Consider the following 8178-nt stretch of genomic DNA (forward strand, 5'->3'; position numbering starts at 1 on the left):
AATTGTTTCATTTCATAAAAACTTATTCGAAATAAAATAACACTACTTTATTAATATTTCAAAAATTAATAAGCAAGAGATTTAAAACTAAAGTTATTTTCTGAACTAGTTCAAATAGTTATGACTATTTAAACAAATATCATTCTCAAATCTTTATGATTTTTGTTTTCTCATAAAAAAATTGTTTCTAATCGTACAAGCTTATTTGAATAAAAATAATATTAATTTAATAATATTCCAAAAATTAGTGAAAGATTTAAAAAATAAATGTATTTGCCGAACTAGTTCAAATAGTTAAGACCATTAAAATAATTATCTATTTCAAATCATTCTAACCTTTTATTAATATTTAAAAAATTAATCAGTAAGAGATTCAAAAAGTAAAACTATTTACCAAACCCTTTCAAATAGTTTTGACTATTTGAATAATTATCTATTCCAATTCATTATAACCTTTTATTTTGACAATAAACAATTGGTTCTATTCATACTATTTTATTCAAAATAAAATAATACTAATTTAATAATATTTTGACACTTAATAACCAAGAAAATTAAAAAATAAATCAAATTGCTAAACCATTTCAAATAGTAAGACTATATGAACGATTATCTATTTCAAATTGTTATGATCTTTTGTTTTCTCATAAGACAAATTTTTTTTATCATACAAGCTTATTCAAAATAAAATAATACTAATTTATTAATATTTCAAAAATTAATAAGTAAGAGATTTAAAAATAAATCTATTACCGAATTGGTTCAAATAATTATGACTATTTGAGCAATTATCAATCCAAATCGTTAAGATTTTTGTTTTGTCATAAAACAATTGTTTCTGATCATAAAGCTTATTTAGTTAAAAATAATACTAATTTAATAATATTTCAAAAATTAATAAGTAAGAGATATAAAAAATAAATGTGTTTGCCGAACCAATTCAAATAGTTAAAACTATTAGAATAATTATATATTTTAAATTATTCTAACCTTTTGTTTAGTTAGAAAATATTTGTTTCATATCTTACAATCTTATTCGAAATAAAATAATCCAAATTTATTAAAATTTGAAAAATTAATAAGGAAAAGTTTGAAAAAATAAATCTATTTATTGAACAAGTTCAAATAGTGATTACTTTTTGAACAATTATTTATTTAAAATCATTATGACCTTTTGTTTTGATATAAAAACAATTGTTTCAGTTTATAAAAGCTTATCCAAAATAAAAGAATACTAATTTCTTAGTATTTCAAAAATTAATAAGCAATAGTTTAAAAAAATAAATTAGTTTACCAAACAAATTCAAATAGTTATGCATATTTGAACAATTGTCTATTTAAAATCATTATGACCTTTTGTTTTATCATAAAACAATTGTTTCAATTCATAAAAGCTTATTCAAAATAAAATAATACTAATTTACAAATATTTCAAAAATTAACAAGTAAGCGATTTAAAAAGTAAATCGGTATACCAAATCAGTTCAAATAATTATGACCATTTCAACAATTATCTATTTTAAATCATTATAACCTTTTGTTTGGTTATATAACAATTTTTTTTATTATACAAAGTTTATCTAGAATAAAATAATAGTAATTTATTAATCTCTCAAAAATTAATAAGAGATTTAAAAAATAAATTTATTTATCGAACTAGTTTAAATAGTTATGACTATTTGAATAATTGTATACTTCAAATAGTTATAACCTTTTGTTATGCCATAAAACAATTATTTTTGTTTATACAAGCTTATTCAAAATAAAATAATACTAATATAAAAATATTAAAAAAATTAATAACTGAGAGATTTAAAAAATAAATTTGTTTGCTAAACTAGTTCAAATAGTTAAGACTATATGAACCTTTATCTATTTTAAATCATTTTTGTTTTTTCATAAAACAATTTTTTGAATTCACACTAACTTATTTGGAATAAAATAAATGAATTTATTCATACTAAAAAATTAATATGTAAGAGATTTAAAAAGTAATTCTTTTTACCTAACCAGTTTAAATAATTATGACTATTTGAACAATTATCTTTTCAAATAGCTATGACCTTTTGTTTTGTCATAAAACAAATGTTTTTGTTCAAGTAAGTTTGCTCGAATAAAAGAATACTAATCTATTAATATTTCAAAAATTAATAAGGGATTTAAAAAATAAATCTGTTTAACAAACTAGTTCAAATAGTTATGATTATTTAAGCAATTATTTATTTTAAATTGTTATGACTTTTTGTTCTATTATAAAACAATAGTTTTTGTTCATACAAGCTTATTTGGATTAAAATAATACCAATTTATTAATATTTCAACAATTAATAAGTAAAAAATTTAAAAAATAAATATGCTTACCAAACTAGATCAAATAGTCATGACTATTTGAATAATTATCTATTTCAAATAGTTATGGCCTTTTGTACTATTTGAATAATTATCTATTTCAAATAGTTATGGCCTTTTGTTTTGTCATAAAAAAATCATTTTGGTTCATATAAGCTTATTTGAAATAAAATAATACTAAGCCATTAATATTCTAAAAATTAATAATTAAGAGATTTAAAAAATGAATCTATTTAAGAAACAAGTTTAAATAACTATGACTATTTGAACAATTATCTATTTGAAATTGCTATAACCTTTTATTTTACGATAAAATGATTTTTTTTCTATTCATACAAACTTTTTTTGAATAAAATAATACAAATTTATTAATATTAAGACAATTAATAAGTAAAAAATTTAAAAAATAAATTTGTTTACCGAACAAGTTCAAATCGTTATGACTATTTGTGCAATTATTTATTTCAAATTGTTATGACCTTTTTTTTTGTTATAAGACAATAGTTTTTGTTCATATAAGCTTAGTCGGATTAAAATAATACCAATTTATTAATATTTCAACAATTAATAAGTAAAAAATTTAAAAAATAAATATGCTTACCGAACTAGATCAAATAGTCATGACCATTTAACTAATTATCTATTTCGAATGGTTATGACATTTTCTTTTGTCATAAAAAAATTATTTCAATTCATACAAGCTTATTTGAAATAAAATAATACTAAGTTATTAATATTATGAAAATTAATAATTAAGAGATTAAGAAAATGAATCTGTTTGTCGAACAAGTTTAAATAATTTTGACTATTTTGATAATTATCTATTTGAAATCACTGTAACCTTTTGTTTTGTCATAAAATGATTTTTTCTGTTCATACAAGCTTATTTTGAATAAAATAATACAAATTTATTAATTTAAGGCAATTAATAAGTAAAGGATTTAAAAAATAAATCTATTTATTGAACAATATCAAATCTTTATGACTATTTGAAAAATTATTTATTTTAAATTGGTATGACTTTTGTCTTATCATAAAATAATTGTTTTTGTCATACATGTTTATTTCGATTAACAAAATATTAATTTATTAATATTTTGACAATTAATAAGTAGAATATTTAAAAAATAAATATGTTTTTTGAACAAGTTCAACTAGTCATAATTATTTGAATAATTATCTATTTCAAATCATTATGACCTTTTGTTTTATAATAAAACAATTATTTTAGTTCATATAAGCTTAATTGAAATAAAATAATACTAATTTTTTAATATTCCAAAAATTAATGAGAAAGAGAATTAAAAAAGGAATCTTATTACCTAACATGTTCAAATAGTTTTGACTATCTGAATTATTATCTATTTCAAATCATTGTGACCTTTTATTTTGTAATAAAACAACTGTTTTAGTTCATATACGCTTATTTGAAATAAAATAATACTAATTTATTAATATTCTAGAAATTAATGAGAAAAAGAATTAAAAAATAAATCTTGTTACCAAACATGTTCAAATAGTTATGACTATATGAATAATTGTCTATTTTAAAATATTATGACATTTTGTTTTGTCATAAAACATTTGGTTCTATTCATGCAAGCATATTTTGAATAAAATAATAAAATTTTATTAATATTTCAAAAATTAATAAGTAAAAATTTTAAAATAAATATATTTTCAAATAGTTATGACTATTTAAACAATTATCTATTTCAAACTGTTATGACATTTTGTTTTGTCATAAACCAATTGTTTTTGTTTATAAAAGCTTATTTGAAATGAAATAATACTAACTTATTAAAATTCCAAAAATTAATAAGTAAAAGATTTAAAAAATAAATTTCTTTATCGAGCAAGTTCAAATAGTTATGACTATTTGAACAATTATTTATTTCAAATCATTATGATCTTTTGTTTTGTCATAAAACAATTGTTTCTATTCATACAAGTTTATTCAAAATAAAATAATATTAATTTATTAATATTTTAAAAATTAATAAGTTGAAAACTTAAAAGATAAATTTGTTCACCAAGCAAGCTTAAATAGTTATGTCCATTTGAACTATTATCTATATTAAATTGTTATTATATTTTGTTTTGTCATAAAATAATTGTTTCTATTCATACAAAATTATTCAAAATAAAATAATACTAATTTATTAATATTTCAAAAATTAATAAAAGATTTAAAAACTAAATCTTTATATTGAACCAATTCAAATAATTATGATTTTTTAAACAATTATCTATCTCAAATCATTATGATATTTTTTTGTCATAAAGCAATTGTTTTTGTTCATACAAGCTTATTTGGAGTAAAATATTGATAAATTAATAATATTCTAAAAATTAATAAAAGATTTAAAAAATAAATGTGTTTGCCAAACTAATTCAAATAAATAAGAAAATTAGAACAATTATCTATTTCAAATCGTTTTGACCTTTTGCTTGTCATAAAATAGTATTTTCAGTTCATACATGCTTATTTAAAATAAAATAATACTAATTTATTCACATTCAAAAAATTAATAAACAACAAATTTTAAAAAATAAATTTGTTTATCAAACAAGTTCAAATAGTTATGACTATTTGAACAATTATCTATTTAAAATAAATATGACCTTTTGTTTTATCATAAAATAATTTTTTCAATTTATAAAAGCTTATCTGAAATAAAATAATATTACTTTATTAATACTTCAAAATTTGATATATTAGAGATTTAAAAAATACATCGAACTAGTTCAAATAATTATGGCCATTTGAACAATTATATATGTCAAATCATTACAAACTTTTGTTTTTTCATAAAATAATTGTTTTTCATCATACAAACCTATTTGGAACAAAATAGTATTAATTTATTAAAATTTAAAAAATTAATAGGAAGGAGATTTAAAAAATATATCTATTTACTGAATCAATTCCTATTTAAACAATTATATATTTTTAAATTGTTGTAACCTTTTTTTCTATTGTAAAATAATTGTTTCAATTCGTATGAGCTTATTTGGAATAAAATAATACTAATTTAATAATATTCCCAAAATTAATAACTAAGAGATTTAAAAAATAAATTTGTTTGCTGAAGTAGCTCAAATAATTAAGACTATATGGACAATTATCTATTTGAAATCATTATGACAATTTATTTTATCATAAAACAATTGTTTCAAGTCATAGAAGCTTATTCAAAATAAAATAATACTAATTTATTAATATTCCAAAAATTAATAAGTAAGTTATTTAAAACGTGAATCTGTTTATCGAATCAATTTAAATAATTATGATTATGTTATCAATTATCTATTTCAAATTGTTATTACCTTTTGTTTTGTCATATAACAATTGTATTTGAACATTCATTTTTATTCGGAATACAATAATACTATTTATTAATCTTTTAAAAATTAATAAGTAAGAGATTTAAAAAATAAATCTATTTACTGAATTAGTTCAAACAGCAATGACTATTTGAACAATTGTAAACTTCAAATTGTTATAACCTTTTGTTTTGTCATAAAACAATTTTTTTTGTTCATACAAGCTTATTCGAAATAAAATAATACTAATATAATAATATTATGAAAATTAAAAGATAAGAGAATTAAAAAATAAATTTATTTATCGAATCAGTTCCAATATTTAAGACTATATGAATAGTTATCTATTTTAAATCGTTATGACTTTTTGTTTTGTCATAAAATAAATTTTTTTAAATTCATAATAGATTACTTGGAATAAAATAAAAAAAAATTTATTAATATTTCAAAAATAAATAAGTAAGAGATTTAAAAAATAATTCTATTTACCTATCCAGTTCAAATAATTATGATTATTTGAACAATTATCTATTTCAAATCATTATGACCTTTTGTTTCATCAAAAAGCAAATGCTTTTATTCATATAAGTTTGTTCAGAATAAAATAATACTAATCTATTAATATTTCAAATATTAATAAGAGATTTAAAAAATAAATCTATTTATCAAACTAGTTCAAATAGTTTTGACTATTTGAGTAATTATTTATTTTAAATCTTATGATTTTTTGTTTTGTTATAAAATAATTGTTTCTGTTCATACATGCTTATTTGGACTAAAATAATACTAATTTATTAATATTTCAGCAATTGATAAGTAAAATTTAAAAAATAAATATGTTTACTGAACTAGATCAAATAATCATGATTTTTGAATAATTATCTATTTCAAATCATTATGACCTTTTGTTTTGTCATAGAAGAAATGTTTCAGTTCATATAAGCTTATTCAAAATAAAATAATACTAATTTATTAGTAATTCAAAGATTAATAATAAAGAAATTTAAAAAGATGAATCTGTTTACTGAAAAAGTTTAAATAATTATGACTATTTGAACAATTATCTATTTGAAATAGCTATAACCTTTTGTTTTGTCACAAAAGAATTTTACCTATTCATACAATCTTATTTCAAATAATATAAATCAAATTTATTAATATTAAGACAATTAAAAATGTAAAAGATTTAAAAAATAAATTTGTTTACCAAACAAGTTCAAATCATTATGACTATTTGTGTAATTATTTATTTCAACTTGTTATGGCTTTTTGTTTTATCATAAAATAATTGTTTCTGTTCATACAAGTTTATTTAGATCAAAATAATATTAAATTTATTAATATTTTGACAATTAATAAGGAAAAGATTTAAAAAAATAAATATGTTTGACAAATAAGTTCAAATAGTCATGACTATTTAAATAATTATCTATTTCAAATCATTATGACTTTTTCTTTTGTAATAAAACAATTATTTCAGTTCATATAAGTTTATTTGAAGCAAAATAATACTAATTTATTAATATTCCAAAAATTAATAAGTAAGAGAACAAAAAAAAAATAAAATCCATTTACCGAATAAGTTCAAATAGTTATGACTATATGAATAATTATCTATTTTAAAATATTATTACCTTTCGTTTTGCCTCAAAATAATTGATTTTGTTCATGCAAGCTTATTTTGAATAAAATAATTTAAATTTATTAATATTCCAAAAATTAGTAAGAAAAAAAATGTTTTTTGAACACATTCAAATAGTTATGACTATTTGAACAATTATCTATTTCAAATCTTATGATCTTTTGTTTCGTCATTAACTAATTGTTTTTGCTCATAAAAACTTATTCGAAATAGAAATAATACTAATTTATTAAAATTATAAAAATTAATAAGTAAAAGATTTAAAAAATAAATCTGTTTAACGAGTGAGTTCAAATAGTTATGACTATTTGAACAATTATTTATTTCAAATCATTATGATATTTTGTTTTGTCATAAAACAATTGTTTCTATTCATAAAAGTTTATTCGAAATAAAATAATACTAATTTATTAATATTCTAAAAATTAATAAGTTGGAGATTTAAAAAATAAATATGTTTGCTGAACAAATTCAAATAGTCATATCCATTTAAACTATTATCTATTTCAAATCATTATGGCATTTTGTTTTGTTGTAAAACAATTTTTTATTCATACAAAATTAGTTAGAATCTAGTAATACTAATTTATTAATATTTCAAAAATTATTAAGACATTTAAAAGCTAAATCTGTTTACCAAACCAGTTTAAATAGTTATGACTATTTCAACAATTACCTATCTCAAATAGTATGATCTTTGTTTTGTCATAAAACAAATTGTTTCTATTCATGCAAGCTTGTTTTGAATAAAATAATGCTAAATTAATAATATTCTAAAAATTAATGAGTAAGAGATTTAAAAAATAAATGTGCTTGTTGAACCAGTTATAATAGTTAAGACTATTAGAATAATTGTCTAT

This window comes from Durio zibethinus, chromosome 10 (assembly GCF_047325235.1).
Source record: "Durio zibethinus cultivar Kanyao isolate XHJ-2024 chromosome 10, ASM4732523v1, whole genome shotgun sequence".
In the NCBI taxonomy this organism is placed as follows: domain Eukaryota; kingdom Viridiplantae; phylum Streptophyta; class Magnoliopsida; order Malvales; family Malvaceae; genus Durio; species Durio zibethinus.